The sequence below is a fragment of the Choloepus didactylus genome, chromosome 16, assembly GCF_015220235.1.
Source record: "Choloepus didactylus isolate mChoDid1 chromosome 16, mChoDid1.pri, whole genome shotgun sequence".
Taxonomy (NCBI): Eukaryota; Metazoa; Chordata; class Mammalia; order Pilosa; family Megalonychidae; genus Choloepus; species Choloepus didactylus.
The window spans coordinates 82,983,142-83,003,188 of NC_051322.1; the positions used below are offsets into that span (position 1 = coordinate 82,983,142).

The window sequence follows — 20,047 nt, forward strand, 5'->3', positions numbered from 1 at the left end:
CTGGTTGTGAAACATTTAACAGCACATAACTGACTTCCCATTCAATTTAATATTTTGATATATTATTATATAAAATATTTTAATATATTTTCTGTTGTAATGACAAGTCTCATTACATCTTTCTGGAGGCTAATATAATGATAAATTTATGTAAAATATCTCTGCCATTAGATACAATATTAATACTCTGAACTTATAATAAAGTTATAAAAATAAAATATTTTAACTATTTTTAAAATTAGCTAACCTGGCAGCTACCTAAATATATTTGAAATATATTCTATGATCCATAGATCAAAGAAAAAACAGAAAAGCTGAAGTTGTGCATACCAAAATGTTAGTAGTACTGATATTTGGTTGGCATTATGATTGATTCATCTGAAGATAAGGGAATCAGAATGCACATTATATCACACAGAATGTCCAGTTTAATAATTTATGAAACATTTGAAGAAGGAGAATATAGCAGCCCATATGTAAGGGGAAATAAATAATTTAACAGAAATTGTGTCTTACAGACCAAGATGTCAGAGTTAGTAGACAAAGATTTCAAAGCAGTCCTTTCAAAAATTTTCAAAGTATTTAAAGGGAATTATGTTTAAAAAATCAAAAGAAAGTATAATTACAATGATTCCACAAATAAAAATAAAGAAAAAATATTGAAAAATTGAAATGCTGGCAGTGAGAAATACAACAACTGAAAATATTAAGAGGTCCCTAGATGGGTTCAACAGCAGATTTGTGCTTGTGGAAGAAAGAACTAATAGACTTGAAAATAGATGATATAAATTATCTAAGCTAAAGACAGAAGGGAAATTGAAGAAAAATGAACAGAGGCTTGAGACCTGTGGGATACTATCAAGAATACTGATGTAAACCTAACGGGAGTTTGGGAAGAAAATGAGAGTGGAAAAGGGGGCAGAAATAATACTGGATGGAATAATGCTTGAAAACTCCCCAAACTTGGTGAAAAACTTTAATCTCTATATTCAAGAACTTCAACAGAAGCCAAGTATTATTAACACAAAGAGATTCATACATAGGCACATCATAATTAAACTGGTGAGATAAAGAAAATCTTGAAAGCAGCAAGAGAATTGATTTCCAAACGTCCATCAACTAATAAATAGATAAGCAAATATAGAATATCCATACAAACAAATACTTTTCAGCAATAAAGAGGAATGGACTTCTAATGTATACTACAATATGGAAGAAATGCACACCCAAAATATCATTATGCTGAGTGAAAGACACCAGACACAAAAGAATACATATTTTATGTTTTTGTTTATCTGAAAATTCCAAAGAGCAAACCCATGAGACAGAATGAAAATCAGTATTCACCTGGAACCATATGTGGGAGTGAGAATTTGGCATGAGGAAATTTGTGTGGGGAAAGAAATATTTTATAACTGGATCATATTTATATTTACATGGCTATAAATTATTTCAAACCATTGATTTTGTAAACTCACAAATTTAGAACTAGATCATGATGACTGTGCAACTCTGCAAATTTACTCAAATAAATTTATTTATAATCCACTTACCTACACTAGGTGAAATTATATGGTATATAAAATAAACCTTAATAAAACTGTTAAAACTATCATAAAGAAACAATATTGGGAATTTTTTTGATGCTACAACTAAGTCACAATTTATCCAGCTGGCATAAAATCTGTAGCCTACTTTTTACCATACACATTCTACAAATATTGAAATTTAGCTGAACTTTGTGTAATGAAAATATGAGCCAAAAAAGACTTTAAATTTATGCTATTTTACAAAGTGGTTAAGAGTGTAGGCTTTTGAGTCAAACTTGAGGTTTGCATTCCATCTCTGTCATTTATCTGTTGTAAGACTGTGGCAATTTATTTAAACTTCCCAAAGATTCAATTACCTTACCTGCAAAAATGCTTTAAAATTAAAGTGTTACTTTATATATGGTTAAAAGAGCAAATAGATTGTTGTGATCTTTGAACCATATAATGCCTATGCTATACTACTTCGCACATTGTTAGAAATATAGAATACTTTGTGAAAATTATGACTTCCAGAAATTTTAATATTTTCAATTTTTACTAGTGATTTTAATTAAGCCTTTTGACATAAATCAATTTACAAATCAGAAATGGATTTTTTGTCTCAAAAATGTGGTCATAATAGATGGTAAAAATAGTTGCTTCTTAGCTTCTCATATTTTCCTGTTTTAGGAATTGTGATGATATTTGACCTTAGTCTAAGAATTGTTTCAAAGTTACACTTCCACTTATCATAATCTTTTTCTTCTCCTTTCCTTAAGGGAATTATGATAGGCCTCTATAGTAATGGGCAGATTCTGATGAATATAGCAGAATCTACTGGACATTAGAAGCTACCAGCTTTCAGGAGATGTTTCAGTTTGACATGTTGTTTCTTGATTCTTTCCTTTCCTCCCTGGTTAATGTGCCCAAGTCACACACCAGATATACTATGCTGAATTCTTGTGTTGTATTGCTTGTCACTGTAACATATTGCTCTTTCCAGAAGTCTTTCTGATTATGTGTGACACTTAAGTGATATTTAGGCTATGAAGGCATGGAAAATATGGCATAGCATGTACTGTACCTATCTTTTTCTCGCTTCCCATCTCTATTCCACAGCTCATCCTCTTGTGATTTTCTCTCACCCCATTTGGAATGGGACTCCATTTTCATCGGTGATGCCACCTTGGACCATAACCCCTCATATCATACTCTTTGGCATGAACCAGTATCTTTTTTAATTGCAAGAATGAAGAAAGACTTCTTCCTTCTACTAACCTCTCATTTCCTCCCTCTATGTTTTTTACAAGACTCCCCTTTTGCATTTACATGGACAAAGGGTGTCTATACATTTAAAGATATAGTGATTTGGTAGTCTTTCATCTTAATTCCTCTAGGAATTTTCTTTTCCACATTTTTTAATGTAATATCATCTTAAAAGTGAGTAACAAATGTAGGAAGTAGAAAAAACCCAATTCCCCTGATTCAAAGCAGAGAGAAGGTATAAACCAGACAGGATTGGGGAATATTTGCTGTTCCAGTTTGCTAATGCTGCTGGAATGCAAAATATCAGAAATGGATTGGCTTTTTTAAAGGGGGCTTATTTGGTTACACAGTTACAGTCTTAAGGCCATAAAGTGACCAAGGTAAGGTATCAACAATCAGGTATCTTCACTGGAGAAAGGACATTCATGTCCAGAAAATCTCTGTTAGCTGGAAAGGCATGTGGCTGGTGTCTGCTTGCTCCCAGGTTGCATTTCAAAATGGCATTCTTCAAAGTGTCAGCAAAAGTCTGCTTTCAATGGCTGTCTTCAAAATATCTCTCAGCTGCAGCTGCTCAGTATCTGGGACTGTGTGGTTCTTTTTAAAGTATTCCAGTGATCCAATGAAGACCCACCTTAAATGGGTGGGGCAACACCTCCATGGAAATAATCCAATGAAAGTTCTTGCCCACAGGTGATTGAGTCACATCTCCATGGAAACACTGAACCAATAGGTTCCAACCTAATTAACACTAATACATCTGCCCCCACAAGATTACATGAAAGAACATGGCATTTTGGAAGGACATAATACATCTAAACCAGCACATCTGCTCTTGTTTTTTGATATAAACTTTTGAAGATTAAGAAACTCAGAGATCTCCTTCCCTATATATTTGCAATCTTGTCACTGTTAGTTTGTACAACAGAAAATTTAAAAGCATATAGACTTGATACAACTTTGTTATTAAACTCTGAGTATTTTAACATTTTATCTCTACTTCAGGGTTCAAATGAAGTCAAGTGTTTTCTGGGATATTTTTCACAGTATCAGGCATATGGCTGGTCTAAAGTCTCAAATATTTGTCAGTAAATTAATTTCAATAAATGATAACCATCATTCTCCTTCATTGGAAATGCCCAACTTGTTTAACGTGTACACATACAAATTACTACCTTAATTTATTGCCACATTTAGTTGAACCAACAATGTTTACATTGAAAAATAATTATTTTATTTAACTTACTTGACTTGAAAATTCAACTAAAAAGCTGTCATCAGTGTATAATAGGTCTGGCTGAATCTAACATATTTCATTTGTCTTATTTGGTGACACACAAATTAATAGTCTTCTAAGCACTGCTTTTTAAATCCAATGATTACCATTGAGGACCGTCTTAATTGCTGACAAATTAATTTGTTTGATGGGACAAATCTTCTTTAACATGTGGTCACACTTATCCATGTTTCAATAGAAGACCTAACTAGGAAATAATTCACCAGGAGCCAAAGTAGACTCCATATACTAAAAAAGTATGAAAAACTTATTGGTTACATATTTTATAATATTCTGTGGAATTAAAATTTTATGCATACCAAATGTATATTAGGATGAAAATTTAATAAAACAAATTAGAAATGATGAAAGTGAAGCTGAAATAAGATGATATATATTAACTCAAAATCTCAACTAACACCAAGATACCTTTCTCCTACTTTTTCATTTTCTAAGGGGAAGAACAGATTGACATAAAAATTGCACTAAACATGTCCATATTAAGGCAGACTCAAAGATAATCACAATTTTCCATGTCTCTGAGTCAAATTTTGTGTTGAATAATTACATTTCTTTTCTGTTATAAATATTATGAGTAAAGTTTTGGTGTCTATACTTGAAGAAGCTATGAGCACTGGAACCCACTTATAATTAATGTGAATATTTCCATAGAATGCTAATTTGATTGGTCTTTTCTTTCTTCATGTCCAGTCATTGATATTTGTCAAGATTTATTACTTAAATTCAATATCATAATTACCTTTGGAGCTTATTAAATATATGATTCATTAACATTTATCTAGTGATTCTAATTTTATATCTGAGATATAGCTTGGTCACCTGTTTCTAATCAAAATTGTAAAATAGATTTTGATGTACATTCACTGATCAATAAATATCCAAATACAGAAAAAAAGTTAATAATATTTTTTAAAAGTTAAAAATAAGTTAATAAATACAGAAAAAATTTCTTTTCATCACCTGAAGAACATTCCTGAATACAGTCCACTAAATGTCTAAGAACACAATAATCCAACATATTTATTATGCATACAAATTAAGACTGATACTAACAGGGAGAAATGAACATCATTTCAATTTCTAGATTTATTAATCATGCAATATCCAACATGAAAGCATGTAAAATGATGGTACCCTGTGTCTTTCATACAAATGCACAAATTCTATTAATTGGAATGAAATAGTTTCTATCTTATGTTTCTTAGAAATCAGAATATAAATTTTGTAGGTTAAATTTTTCCACTCAAAAGTATTGAGAAGTTTAGGGAGTTTTGTTTTAAATATATGTATTGGTCCAATTTGTCTAACTTACCTGAAGAAAAGGATTTTAGCAATTTGCTATTGCAGTTATTTGAAATGTAGTAATTTACTATACCTAACCATACATAGACACAAGGTAAGAAGGAAGCCAAAGAATAAGATTGGTTTACTTTGCTCATCCACATTTTGTTGCTCTATTCAAATGTATTTGATTTTTTTTAACTTATGTCTCCCTTGACTCCTAGAAATATTTATTCCAAAACTGGCTACCTGCTTACTCCTGGGCAAAGAAAGTGACTACCCTGTTTGTTTATTAACCTCACTACTCCAAGAATTTCAGCTTATTTTTCATTTGATTTTTTTAAAAGCATAGCTCCCTTTAATTCCCAGGCTCACTTGCAACTCTGTAAGTTGGCTCCTTAACTTTGACATTTGGTGACATAATGGCAACCTACTTCAACCATCTCTTCATTTACTTGTAGAGTTCTAAAATGACATTGATTTAAAGGAAGAACATGGATTTTTCAAGAGTCTCTTTTAGGCAACCTTCACATCCTTATTCTGCAGGATATAGATTAGTGGATTCAGAATGGGTATCACCAGAGTATAAAACACTGAAGCCATTTTATCAGTATCTAATGAATGGTCAGTTTGTGGTTGCACATACATGAATAGCAGTGTCCCATAGAAAACTGTGACTGCCATCATATGTGAAGCACAGGTAGAAAAGGCTTTTTTCCTTCCATCTGATGAATCTATCCTTAGAATGGACAAGACAATGTTGAGATAGGATACTAAAACTATAGTAATGGAGAAAAACAAATTTGTAGCTGCAGAAATAAAGGCCACTGTTTCTGGGAAGTAAGTATCAGAGCAGGATAAGGCTAAAAGAGGAACATTATCACAGTAAAAATGATTCATTATATTGGAAGAACAATAAGACACAGAGAATACACAAGATGAAACCACAATAGCTGTAGAAAAGCTATAGATGTACATGAGAGATACTAGCAGAAGGCAGATCTGTCAAGATACCACCACCATGTAGAGCAGGGGATTACAAATGGCCACATAGTGGTCATAGGCCATCACAGCTAGCATGAAAATCTCAGCTACGATGAAAAACAGGTAACCACCCAGTTGGGTGGCACATTCATAGTAGGAGGTGGTTTTCTTCTTTACCAAGAAATTAATCAGCATCTTAGGGGCAATTATGGTAGAATTACCAACATTGATGACAGCCAAATGTCAGAGGAAAAAATACATGGGGGTTTGAAGTTGAGAGTCAACACTGATGACGGTGATGATGCCCAGGTTCCCTGTCACTTTCAGCCCATAGATCACCAGGAAGACCAGGAAGAGGGGAACCTGGAGCTCTGGACACTCTGAGACACCAATGAGGATAAACTCAGTCACCCAGGGGAAGTTTGCAGGAGCCATGTAAGAGTTTGCAAAATCATCTGTTTGGACAAGAAAAGAAGTGGTTACTAACTTCATGGAATTATTTTCTAGGACTGCATTTAGATGACAGGGAAAACTGCTTGGGTGAATTATCTTTATTATGCAATAAACTAACTCATTTATTAAACTCAAACCTCTAATTTGATAAACATTGTCATCATTTGGGAGAGAGAAAAGCAAATTTTGGATATGATCCAGCATAATGCATCATTTGGGGAATGTTTATTTCCTTACAATCTTATAAAAGTATGACTATGCTATTACTTTGCAGACATTAAAGCAACATTCAGTATTATGTCTCTTGCACTGAGCAGAAAAGACTTCAGGAATCAAATGTGGCTCCTTATAATTTCTTGCTGTATCTCAATAATAGATATTATAACTGCAACCATGTTTCATTTACTTTATTCTACCTTGCTACAATTTAACTTATCAGTTCTATCATACATATGTTCACTTTTTTCTTATTTTCCATTTTATTTATACAGTCAAGAATACATGGAGATATATCCTCATATCTATTGTTCTGGTTACTTATTTTTCAGCTTTTTAAAGCTGACATCTCTGAAATGTTATCATTTTGGTAACTTTTTCACACCATGATTTACTCTATACAACTTTCTTTTCCTTCTTGTCATGATATTTTCTCTTATTGGATTCTTTATATTATTTCCATTGTGTTTTATTTTTAAACACTTATTATAGAATTTCATATTGTTATTTTTTAAATTTATAAAACATATCTGGCCTTAATTTTTAGTATTTCAAATGTTTAAAAGTAAGATTTTGATATTTTAACCTAGTAAACATCCTTACTTTACAGTGTTTCAATGATAGTTTCATTATATATATATATATACGATAAAAAATCAGTATGCGATTGTAATATGCCCAAATACTTTCCTGTAGTTGTTTATTTTAATGTTGGTAACCTGAATCTAACTAAATCAATTGGAGTCCCTTCCCAGCACAGGTGATAGATCCAGTGGTTCCAAAGAAGTACTGCCATTGTCTCTTATTTATAAATTTGGAGCTAAGTTCCAAAGAGTCAGGACTATATCACCACAAATGTCTAGAAGTGCAAAAGTCCAGAGTATTTTCCATTTTCTCTTCTTCTAGAAAGAACAGAATAGAAAGAAAAATAGAAAATGATTCCACAATAGGAGAAACAATGAAATGACAACATAAAAAGAATCAGAGAAGTTAGACCAAAATAACTCCTAAATCTGTTGAGTATCTAATATGAATTTATTTCTGACAACAAACATCATTCTTTCTCTTGACTTCTTTGAATAATATTCTTTATTTATTTACCAAACATTTTTTGATTTCCCACTCTATGCCAGGCAATGCACAAGCTTCAGTTAAATCAATTTTCCTTCACCTCATAGATCTTCCATTCCACAGATGGGTGACAAACAAAAATCTGGTAATATATATATATATATATATATATATATATATATATATATAAACAAGATAATTGCATATTGTGACAAGTTCAATAAGTGAATTAAACAAAATAAACACTGCTACAACTTGAAAAAAATGATTTTACATAAAATATTAAGGGCTAGCTTTTCTGATAACAGTTGAAACACAACCTGAAAGATGAGAATGAGCCAGCTATATAATAAATCTGTGGAAGAATATTCTGGGATTCCAGGCAGGGGAGCATTTCTTGAAAATGCTCTAAGGTAGAAAACAGCTTTGATTTGTTGTTAAGGGGAGACATAATGGATGTCTGTGAGACTGGGTTGTGTGGCAACTTGAAAATTATTAGAGACAGATAATGTAGGCCAAAATACATTTTTGTATATTATTCTAAGTGAATTGTAAAACATTGAGACATTTTAAATTATGTGAATTTAAGTTTTGAAAGTATTTCTCTAGCTCTTTTGAAGGTGATGAATTGTGGAATGAAAAGGAGTAGAGGTACAGCATGAGTGAAAATAAAGAAATGAATGTAGAAGTTGTGGCAGGATTCCTGGTGAAAGATTATGTTTGCTTGTGTCAAAGTGAAGGAGCTAAAGATAGAGAGAAGCATATTTGACAAACATTTGGCAACATAAATTAGATGACCTACTAAACAAAGTTAATATAATGAATTATATGAGACATATGTGACAGAATGATAGACAGAGGATGAATGACCCACTCCTGTTTGCCTTTTGCAAATGAGTGAATGGTCATAACAATTTATTGAATATGAGAAGAAAAGGTTGAAATAGTGTGGCAGATTGAATTGTGTATCCAAGTTTGAACATGTTCTTGGTCTGAGTCCCCATTCTGGTAGTTGTAGACCCATTGTAAATAAGATCTCTTGAAGATGTTACTACAGTTACAGTGTGGCCCAGTTAAATCAGGTTGGTCTTTAATCCAGATTACTAGAGTCCTTTGTAAGCAGAATAAAATTCAGACACAGAGTGAAAGTCACATGGAGGAGAGGAAGACAGAAATCATTGGAACTGGAGAAGAAAGAAGTCATTGCCATGTTTATTGCCATGTGACAGAAAATCCAGGGACCGAGGATCACCAGAAGCCAGCCCCAGAACACCAGTCTTTGAGAAGAAATCATGGCTTACTGATGCCTCAATTTTGAATTTCTCTTAGCCTCAAAACTGAGTGCTAATAAATTACCATTTTTAAGCCAACCTATTGTATGGTATTTGTTTTATTCATCAGGAAACTAACACAGGTGGGATTGATCAAAATGAGATTTTGAACATGCTAAGCTTTAGGTGCTTATGAGACATTTAAGTAATCATTTAGACAAGCTAATATTTAGGTCTGGAGCACAATGATGTGGTTAGAATGTGGATACCTGAGAAACATCAACCTAGATGATAAATTTAACTATATTGAGTGTTGTATTTTTTGAAATTTGTAACAAAACATTCATGATATACTACTTAACATATCTGCAGCTCTGTTCACTAAGGATCAACTCTGTGTTTTTGAAATTCTAGCATGCCCTTTTCTCCCTAAACCTTGGGTATTAGTTCTGTATCCCCTCTCATGTATCTTTCTTATTTTGCCTTTTCTGTATTTTCAATTTCTAATATTCTGTCTTCAGCCTTTATGTTCTCCTTTCTCTCCTTTGGCAAGCTTTTCAACAATCAGCCAGTATGAATGTTTCCAAATTGTACCAGTCCCAGTCTTTCTCCTAAAATCCATTATGCTGCTGGCTTGCTACCTTCATTTGGAAATCCAATAACAAAACTTTGAAAAACACCATTTTAAGTCACAACTGTAATATTTACTATCTACTACTTCTTTCAATGCACTGCATTGGATTATTTTCCAATTTCTATAAATTCTGTTTTCAAGGCTTTACTTTTTCTCTTCCAATGTGTCTCCTTTATATACTTCCCTATGCCATGCCTTCATTAACAATGCCAGTGGTTATTCCAATATCCTTTCCAGTCTCCAAGTCCCAATTCTGTCAGATTGGCTTGTAAACAAATAGTAGTAATTAAAGCTTTTGGGTAGGTAAAATATATACTCTGAGCTATTCTTTAAAATAATAGAATTCTGTTACAGTCTCTCAATACATTCCTTATTCAGGTCCATGTCATATATTTTTTTCATTCTAACCTACCAGGCACATGTTGAACATACATTTTCATCTCTGGTCCTTCATGTCCTTTCTCATATAATTCTCCTGGGACTGCTCCATTTTATGTGAGAGATGGCATCTTATATGAAAGAAATTTGCCCACCAATTTGTAACAATGGCCCCATGTGATCAGAAACTAGAAATTAGTGTCAAATGGTGCTACCAAACTTAAATTTGTAGTATTTGAAGGTAGCAATCCTAATCCTTCTCTAGGTAATTTCCCTCTTATGAAGAATAATGAATATTTTGGAGAGTAGAAATATTGGTGATTTGCCTTTAAATTATTACCAGTTCTTTATGGCTATGGAGTAATTTTGATATCCTAAAATACTTACATTTTCTAAATGTTTTCCATTTATTAGAATTTTGTTTTACTGTAAAATGACAAGGGAGAATAACTAGGATGTAAAATAATTTCTGAACATTTTATTTTAGGTCAGTTCTTCTAAGAGCAACCCAGGAAATGAATATTTACCTCCTGTGTTTTATTTTCCCCTTTAGAATATTACAGAAGTTCTAACCCATCACACAAGAAATCTTGGGTTATGCAGCTTGTTGATGTCCTGCTCCTGCTCATGCAGTGTCTCTCCTCAAATGAAGAGCCTTCTTTTTGATATCTTCCCAATGAAAATATGTGGGGATTAATTTTGCTTGGAAATAGATGGTCTATCTAAACATGTTACAATATTACATTGATTATACTTGATGTTTCTTTATGTATATGAGTGTATACTATCAGATTTAATGAGTACTTTTCTTGGGAGTTTATGATCTATATTTATATTCTCAAAAACTGGCATCATTTTTAGTTTGATTGGTTGCTTATCAAATTTAACTTCACAGGTTATCCTATGAAATATGCAATTTTATTTTAGTCAACATTGTAAAAGTACAATTATATATACTGTCTCAGTGTACAAAAATCCATTTTTTATTAATGATACAATTGATTTAAGTGTACAAGACATACAATGTCAGTTCTAATTTGGAGACATAACTGGATTATATTTGACACCTATAATCCCTAAATAATTATAAATCTTCAAAAACACTTAGTTGAAAGATTTTATTAGTTGCTTTTCTTAATACCCAGTGCCTTCCAAAAACATAAGTAAGTGGCTTACTTTTAGCTGCAAGTTTTAGATTTTTAAAATGTCCATTATATAAAAAAAAGGTAAATATTTTCTACCTACCTTTCATAGAGGATCTGCTTCTGCTTCTTAGTGGGTGTCTCTTCTTGACCAAGGCATTGAGAATTGATGGAACTTTCTAAACCTTTGTGACCCTATCTCTGAAGCACAGTAACTTCAGGTCCACAACTGCCTTTTACCTCCTTGGAGAAGATGCCACCAGTGATTCATTCTTTAACAGAAGCTCCTCTAGGAATTCAACCAGGCACCCTTTGGGACCTCTTTGTGACAGTCCAGGTCTAGATTACTGAACTGAGTCAGACTCCATGGCATCTAAGGGACACAGTGGTTAAGTGTTTCTCCCAAAGCAGCTCATTTGTCTTCAGGGATTTATTTCTGTAAAAAATAGAACATTGAGGAGCTAGGAGCCAAGTGTCTAGCAGTCAAATTAAGGCAAACTATATCTATTTATTTATGTAGTGATTATACTGTAAATAATATTTTCATAATGTCACTTTCTGTTGTTGGAATTTTCTCTCCTTTTGCCTCAAGGAGTATAATTAGTATCTTCATAGTTTAAAGGATGGTGTGAAGTAGAGGTTAAAAGGAGGATGGATCCTCCAAAGAATAACCCTTATGGAATAAAATTATTGTTTTATTCTTGTATTTGTGGTGAGGAAAAGGTAGAACGTAAACTACTGGGAAAAAGTAAACAGCATTTAAAAGCAAAACTCCTTTGTTAGATTAGAATATATCTTTGGATTTCCAGATAGACATATTTTTTTAAACACTGAAGCTTATATATATATATATATACACGTGTGTGTGTGTGTGTGTGTGTGTGTGTGTGTGTAATGGCTAATGGGATTATATATAGAAAATTCTCTTCCATGGATCTTAAGTACTCTTTGTGGCAAAACTTCCTCTCTGGAGTGTCATAATATTGTTCCCTATTGATCTTAAATTTAAAGATTGAAATTGAGCTATATATACAATACCATTTATGTAGAGTATAAATGCATGCATATGGAATACAAACATTTTGCAAGAAAAAAATAAGCAGATTCACATTAACTGCATCAGATCAGACCATCAGAAGGGATGGTTAAATGAACAATGTTAAAGGGAATAAGAAATAAATTTAAAAAGAGATGCACTTTGCTAGGTCCACTGATGATGATATGCCATGAATAGAGGAACATAATTATTCTAAAATGTCCAGGAAACAGTTTGAAATAAATATATTTTCTTTGTCAGCTAACACACTTCTGAATTCAGTTATACGGATATATATATCATTAAAATATATAAACAAGAATCTTCATAAGAACATTACTCAGTATGGAAAAATATTGGAATCAAATTCAATCCACTTCTCAGAAATGCATTAAATTAAATACAGAGATTTATATTTTATGAAATGCAGCCTTTAAAATTCCATTTATTTCTATTTAGGGCAAGCTTCTGAGAAGAAAAATAAAAATAATAAACTAAAAGTTATCTTACAATGGTTCCTTTAAAAAATGTATCAAGATACATGTATTAGAGTTTTCTAGGGAAACAGAATCAACAAGAGATATGTACAAATATAAGATTTTGTAAAAGTGTCTCAAGCAACTGTGGGTATGCATGAGTCCAAATTCTATATAGCCGGCAGCAAACTGGCAACTCCAATGAATGTGTTCAATGAACTCCTCAGGCAGTGAACTGGCAACTCCAATGCAGGTGTTTGATGAACTCCTTATGAAATGCTTTGATGGCTAGCTGAAGGAGAAAAAGGTCCTCTATCTGTCTCACTTAAAAGTCTTCAACTGATTGAATTATCTCATTGTGGAAGATGCCCTTCATTGATGTAATCAGCCACAGACACAGTTGATTGATGATACAATAAACCAGCCTTCTAGTTGATTAACCAGCCACAAATGTCCTTGCAGTAACAGTTAGGCCAGTGCTTGCTTGACCAGACACCTGGACACCATCACCTGGCCAAGTTGACTCATGAACCTAACCATCACATTCCACCCCTTGTCAACTTGGCAGTTATACACATCACCTTAAACCATACTTTATATCTAAGTAGAGAACAGCAACAAACATGTATTTTGCCTAACAAAACTCCTCTGTCCTGTGTACAAAAAGAAATGCAGAAAATCTCTCCAGAATAGGGTGAAAGTCCTTGGATGACATTAACTCTCTTAAAATTTATTTCCTTTAACTTAAATACTGAAAAATGAGCAATACAGCTTATGTCGTATGGTAAGGGGATAAGATAAAGAAGAAAACAAAGATTTTTGCTTTACAGACAAATACGAACATACTCAAAGCAAGAAGGAAATATTCATGCCATCAAAGTCCTCATTTCTGTAACTGGTCATGTGGTTGTAGTTCATATTCATTACTACATTCTTCCACTGCCCATTCCATGTCCCCTTTACCCTCAGCAAGCACTTCAGTTGGCTGTGGTTATTTGCCTGGTGGGGTGACCCAAACCTTCATTCCTGAAGTTTCCTGGCCATTGGTAGTCCTGCCTGGATTGGGTGGTGTCAGTTGTCCATTGACTTTAATCACAGGGCATGGTAGTGCTAAGAGACACCTAGGGGATCTCCTGCATTCCAGGAAAACTTTTCTTTACTTCCATTGTGTAGTTGCAGTGCTACTTCCCCTTGATAGTATTAATCACCCCAGCCAGTACAGTAATTCCCTTCCTTGCCTGTTGATTCAGAGGCAAAAGAAGCCCAAAGTGGCCAGGTGGCAGTCTTAACTTCCAGTTCAATGTAATTACTGTTGTGCTTCCTGGTGGAAGCATTCCTCCTTTTGGAACACAGACTTGTAGGCCAGCAGAGCTTAAGCTTGCAGGGACAGGAAGCAAAAATTTAGCTAGTGGATCACTAGGAGTGATAGTGAGTGGGGCCACTCCTTTTTCCACCCCTTCATTCCTAGATCTGTGAATCCTGGTTATGGGAGAAACAGCACCATAGAATGGACACTGATTCGGAGCATACATAGCCTCCTGGAGAACACTGCTCCATCCCTGCAAAGTATTGCCACCTAGTTGGAACCATAATGGAGTCTTCAACAGGCCATCCCACCATTCAATCAACCCAGCTGTCTCTGGATGATGGGGAACATGATGATCTCAAAGAATTCCATGAGCATGTGCCCATTCCCTCACTTCATTTGCTGTAAAGTGGGTTCCTTGGTCAGAAGCAATGCTGTGTGGAATACCATGATGGTGGATCAGGCATTCCATAACTCTATGGATGACAGTTTTGGCAGAAGCCTTGTGTTCAGGGAAGAAAAACCCATATCTGGAGTATGTGTCTATTCCAGTGAGAACAAATTACTGCCCCTTTCATAATGGAAGTGGTCCAATGTAGCAGGCTGATCACCTAAGGGAATGGTGCCATATCCAGGACTGAGTTTTGGTCTCTGTTGCTTGCAGTTTGGGCACTCATTGGTGACTGTGACCAGGTTGGCCTTGGTGAGTGGAGGTCCATTTTGCAGAGCCCATGCATAACCTCCATCCCTACCACCATGGCCAATTTGTTCTTGAGCCCATTGGACAATGACAGGTGTGGCTAGGGAAAGAGGCTGATTGACCCTGACATCATAGGATTGAGAATGCCTTCTTCACCAAAAGGAGGAAAAGAAATGAAACACATCAAAGCTTCAGTGGCTAAGAGATTTCAAATAGAGGTAAGAAGTCATCCTGGATGTTACTCTTACGTAAGCTTCAGCCATATATTGCAAACTGCTACAGTATGCCAACCCCCAACCAACAGTATTCCTGAGAACCCTAAAGAATAACTTGGCTCTCTCTAAGACTCTATAGAAGTGTTATTTAGTAAGTTTTTTTTTTCTTTTAAAAAACTTAAGGCCTCCAGATTGTTCCTATGACAGATAAGCCCTGAAACCCAGAGAAACTAGTCTCTCCATGTACAACAACCAGTTTTATTCCTCTACCCCATTAAGTCAATGCTCCATTCTAGCATGAAGAAGTTAAAATGTTCATTGCTCAGATAGCCCTGAAGATTGGGGAATGATTAAATAAGAATGAGGAGGTGTAACTGGGAAATTAGAATTTAACAATTTATTATACCTATCGACAGATTTACTGATTTTTTTTTTTAGTTTCCTGTGTATTAGAATAGCCAGAAGGAAATTCCTGAAATTATTGAACAATAATCCAGTAGATTTGATCTTTGATAATGGTGGTATAACTTTATAGCTTTTATTGTGTGACCATGTGATTTTAAAAAGCTTCATGAGCCCATTTGGCAATGACAGGAGTGGTTGTGGAAATAGGCTGACTTGTAATCATGGAATGGGTCATCTTATCCACTTGATTATTAAAATCTTCCTCCGTTGAAGACTCCTTCTGGTGACCATTCACATGGGACACAAATATCTTCATGTTTTTTGTCCACTCAGAAAGGTCTATCGACATACCTTTGTCACCAATTATCCAATAATGTCCCTTTCAAGTCCCTGACCATCCAGCCAAACCATTAGCAACAGACCATAAATCAGTATACAGATGCACCTCTGGCCATTTCTCCTTCCAAACAAAATGAATAACCAGGTGCACTGGTCAAGGTTCTGCCCACTGGGATGATTTCCCCTCACCATTGTCCTTCAGAGACATCCCAGAAAGGGACTGCAGTGCTGCAACTGTACACTTTTGGGTGGTATCTACATATTTTGCAGAACCATCTGTAAGCCAGGTCCAAGATTTCTCTTCCTCAGTGAATTGATTGTAAGGAACTCCCACGGATGCCATAGATGTGGGCTGGGAAAGAGAAGGAAATGTAGCAGTAGTGGGGGCCATGGGCATTTGGGCCACTTCCTCATGTCACTTATTTGTGCCTTCAGGACCCCCTCAAGCTCTATCTTCTATATACCCTTTCTGGTTTATGATGGAGTGCTGCTGTGCATGCCCAACTTTATGGCTTGGTGGGTCAGACAATACCTAGATCATGCCAGGCAACTCAGAACCCATGGTAATTTGGTGACCCATGACTAAACCTTCTGTCTCTACTAACATCAAATAGCAGGCCAAAAGCTGTTTCTTAAAAGGAGAGTGGCTATCTACTGAGGACGGTAAAGCTTGACCCCAAAAGTGTAAGATCTATGTTGTGACTCTCCTTTAGGAGGCTGCCAAAGGCTCCAAACAGCATCTCCGTTTGTGACTCACCCTTACAGCACCATTGTATCAGCTGGATCATATGGTCCAAGTGGCAGAGCAGCCTGCACAGCAGCCTGGACCTGTCACAGAGCCTCATCTTGTTCTGTTCCCCATGCAAAGCTAGAAGCTTTTTTGGTAACTCAGTAAATGGGCTGGGGTAGAAAACACAAGTGAGGAATATGTTGTCTCCAAAATCCAAACAGTTCAACTAAACATTGTACCTCTTTTTTGGTCATAGGAGGGGCCAAATGAAGCATCTTATCTTTCACCTTAGAAGGGATACCTTGACATTCCCCACACCACTGGCCACCTAGATATTTTACTGAGATGTAAGGCCCCTGTATTTTTGTTGGATTTGTCTCCTATCCTCTGACACACAAAAAACTCATCAAATATTGAGTAGTTGCTACTTCTTGCTCACTAGGTCAAATCAACATACCATCAATATAATGGCTCAGTGTGATGTCTTGTGGGAGGAAGAAATGATCAAGATCCCAGACGACAATATTATGATATAAGGCTGGAGAGTTGATATGCCCCTGAGGTAACAGAGTGAATGTATACTGCTGGTATTGCCAGCTGAATGCAAACTTTCTGGTGGCCCTTACTAACAGCTATTGAGAAAAAAATTGCCAGATAAGTACCTGCATATCAGGTACTAGAGGATGTGTTAATTTCCTCAAGCAATGATACCATATCTGGAACAGTAGCTGTAATTGGAGTCACCACCTGGTTAATCTTATGACAATCCACTGCCATCTTCCAAGACCCATTTGTTTTCTGCACAAGCCAAATAGGAGAGTTGAATGGGGAAGTGGTGGGAATCACCATACCTTCATCCTTCAAGTCCTTAAAAGTGACATTAATCTCTGCAATCCATCCAGGAATCTGGTATTGCTTCTGGTTTACTACTATGCTAGGCAGGTGCAATTCTAGCAGTTTCCACTTTCCCATTCCTGCCATAATAGCCCTCACTCCATGAATCAGGAAACCAATGTGAGGATTCTGCCACTTGCTGAGTATGTCTATTCCAATTATGCATTCCAGAACTGGGGAAATAACCACAGAATGGGTCTGGGGACTTACTGGACCCTCTGTGAGATGGATCTGAGATAAATCTCATTTGATTACCTGGCCTCCATAAGCCCCAACTCTGGTGGACCAGAGTGCTGTTTTGTGTTTCCTGGAATTATTGTCACTTCTGAACCAGTGTCTAATAATTCCCCAAATATCTGATCATTTTCTTTTCCCCAGTGCACAGTTACCCCTATGGTAAAAGGCTGTAGGTCCCCCTGGAGAAGGCTGGGAGGAAGATTAACAGTATAAATTTTTGGCAGTTAGTAACAGGGTCCTTCCCCAAGGGTATCTGACCTTCCCCTCATTCAAGGGGCTCTGGATCTGTAAACTGTCTCAAGTCTGGGAATTAAGGGGTCATGACACTGTTTTTGTAAATCAAGGTAGACCTCTGTTCACTTGACTTAGAATTATTCTGCTTATACAGCTCAAACAATAATTTAATAGACTATCCATTTATTTTACTACTCAGTACTCCGTGATCTACTAGCCAACACAATCAGACTCAGTGTCAGATTATTTGACTGCTGCCTTGAGCCTGTTTTCCATTACGGTGGCAGCCATGTCCATCTCTTTTGCTATTAAGTGCTGCCATGTGGCTTCTGCTGACTCAGGATCCAATTATCTCCATTGTGTTTAAGGATTCCAGCTCAGTGACAGCAGTTCTCACAGTAATATCTGACCTACAGAGAAGGGCAACTACAGAGCACTTCAGGGATGATAGAGCTAGTCTCACAAATTTATTCCTCACAGTACTGGTAAAAGGTGTGCCCTCTGGATATTCCAGGGGTGTTTGAGCTGGTCTTTCATGAGAAATCTAGTCTAACTTTCCAAACTCTCTAAGACTTTGAATCCCCTCCTCTAGAGTATACCAGGGCAGTTCTGGCATTTTGACCTCAGGTAATGTCAGCTACATTTTGATCAACACTTCAGCCAACCACCCAAAACTGTTAATGCCCTTTCTTACCTCTTCAGCTACAACATTATTGCAGAATCTCTGCTTAGTGGGCCCATATCAGTAAATTCAGCCCGATCCAATTTTATATTCCTTTCACTATTATCCTACATCCTTAATATCCATTTCTATACATATCCCCCTGATTTCTGTCTGTATAAATTGGAAAACTCATACAGTTCTTTTGGAGCATAGCATACTTCCTCATGGGACACACATTCTACCTTACCCTTTGGAGCCTATTGGGACATTAGTTTAGTTATAGTTCTTGAATCAAAGATTGATGGTTGTAGTCAATCATGAAAAGATTAGAAGTATCCCTCAAGCCATTTACCTCAGGACATTCTTTTGCAGTCTCATCTCATGAAACAGGATTAATTTCTTCAGACAGAAGAGTGAGGGCTGCTTCCTCAGAGGAGGTGATTACAGGTTTAGCAGGCACTGAAGGGTTAATCTCTTTAGGTGGAAGTTGGATGGAAGGCTCCTCAGGACAGGCTGGAGATCAGGAAGCTGCTTCCTCAAAGCAGGATGGAAGTTGGGTAGCTGTCTCCTCATGGAAGACTGGAGGTGGGGTTGCTGTTTCCTCAGGACAGACCACTACAGGTATATCTGACAAAGTCTCAGCAGAATCCAGGGTTCCAATGTCCTCACTGCCATTATTATCAATCCATATGTACCCATCCCAAGTTTCAGGATCCCATTCTTTTCCAATCGATATGTTTATTTTAACAGCAGACACCTTTGGAGGTTGAGATTTTAGTTTATTTTGTAAATCTGCTACTTGAGGAATGAGCCTTTGGGTCTGGCTTTCAGAAGCCTCAAGTCTGCAGCCACAGGAAATAAGATTTTCTTTCAGGGCACACATAGAAGACTTTACATCTGTCATATGCCACTTAAGTTTCAAATTTGAAGCTTTAGCTTGTCCTTTTCTCTTATAACTTTATCCAGCATATCTAAGAGCAATCAGACATCATTATACCTCTTAACTTTGCAAAACTCTGTTAAGGTGTCAAAAACACCCAGAGCCTTGCTTCATACAAGAGTATGATTAGGAGAATCAAGCAGTAACATTTGCATATCTCCATTGCCAACTCATGTCATGGACTGTCAGTGCCATCTTGATTATTGGAAATGGAGTCATTTGTGCCTTTGTATCTAATCAGAGTAGAAAACCAATTGTAAATGCCCATTTTATCATTGAATTCCTCAAGAATCACTTCCTGTACCAAGTTGTATTTGTTAGGGTTCTCTAGGGAAACAGAATCAACAAGAGA

The 20,047-nt window shown here is 35.7% G+C and overlaps 1 pseudogene; it reads right to left on the bottom strand.

The window, feature by feature from the left end:
* Window positions 1–5,835: 5,835 nt before the first annotated feature.
* Window positions 5,836–6,789, bottom strand: LOC119511394 (annotated as a pseudogene).
* Between the last annotated feature and the right edge of the window lie 13,258 nt (window positions 6,790–20,047).